The sequence below is a fragment of the Harpegnathos saltator genome, unplaced genomic scaffold, assembly GCF_003227715.2.
Source record: "Harpegnathos saltator strain DR-91 unplaced genomic scaffold, Hsal_v8.6 scaffold128, whole genome shotgun sequence".
Taxonomy (NCBI): domain Eukaryota; kingdom Metazoa; phylum Arthropoda; class Insecta; order Hymenoptera; family Formicidae; genus Harpegnathos; species Harpegnathos saltator.
In genome coordinates this window covers 512,501-513,788 of record NW_020229904.1, presented here as the reverse complement: position 1 = coordinate 513,788, position 1,288 = coordinate 512,501, and positions in this window count along the sequence as shown.

Genomic DNA, 1,288 nt, shown 5'->3' with positions numbered 1-1,288 from the left:
CTTAATAACATCTCAACTTATTAATTCATCGCGTATATTATCTTAACGTACTTGGCAGATTCCACGTGGCTCCGGAAATTTGCATCGCGCTACCGAAACTTTCGGCAAGATTGTTCTTTCAGCACTGCCGCGTGATTCGACTGACACTTTCATCTTTTATCAATTTGCATTCTTCACGCATCGATGCGCACTTGCGTTCGATATCGGCGAGATTACTTCGGACTCTTCCCTTCCGTCACTCAGTCGACTGTCGCTATTCTTAGTACATCCCCGCGGATTTCTCGTCCCTACGAATTCCTCGTCGCAGTCGCGGTCGGAGACGTTAAAATTGGTCGCTTAGCGTGCGGGTGTTTTGCATTCATTTGAATACCGCTGCCCTCTCTCTGTCTCTCTCTCTCTCTCTCATCTCGCTAGATTTCCAGTGGCGATTTAATGACCGCGATCTTCCACGCCCACGCGAGCTTGTGCGTGCACCAACGGCGTGCAACATCGAAATGCAGAGAGTGCTCTTCCTCGATCTCTCTAACTCGCGGATTATGTACAGAATGCTATTTCGCCGTGTACGCGCGCTCGTTCGGCGTCAGCGCGTCTCTTTTCCGTCTTCTCTCCGCGCGAACTCAAGCACAGTGCTTGATTTCCGGACCTCGCCGTCTCCTCTGTGTTGCTTATTTGTCGTCTCCACGGTGAAAATGTCCGGCTTCCGCAACCGGCGGAATACATGAAATGCGTGGCGAAGTGAAACGCGCGAGAAACCCGAAGTCAGGATAAATCAAATCAGTTAGATATACATACATTCTGTAGACGATAGAATTGTCGTAGGGTAGAAATATCCTGTCAGTTATCGTTTAAATTTGCAAGATCTTGGGCAAGAAAAGAAAATGTCGATACATCGTGACATTATTAATTCAGTGTGATATCACACGCGTGTGTGTCACGAATGTGATGTGTGTCTATAATAATTGGAACGTTATGTAGAACGCGGGTCACGTGCATACGTATAGATATTTCTAGGCCAACCTATATATTGAATATATTTATATGTGAATTGTCACTTTACTGTGTTGAAAGCTAATCGATCGCGGCACACTGAGAAGCGTATGAAGCTAGCTCGATGCATAGCTGCGCAATGCGCATCCATCTTGAAAACATAATATATAAAACCATCTTGAAAATATCCGAATATCGTTCGTTCGGTCGTCCTCGTCGAGTGTTGCTCGATGTCCGACTCGCGACGAGTATCGAGAGAGAAGTAAATAATCGAGTCGTTTTTTGTCTCAGCCGTGTGTTC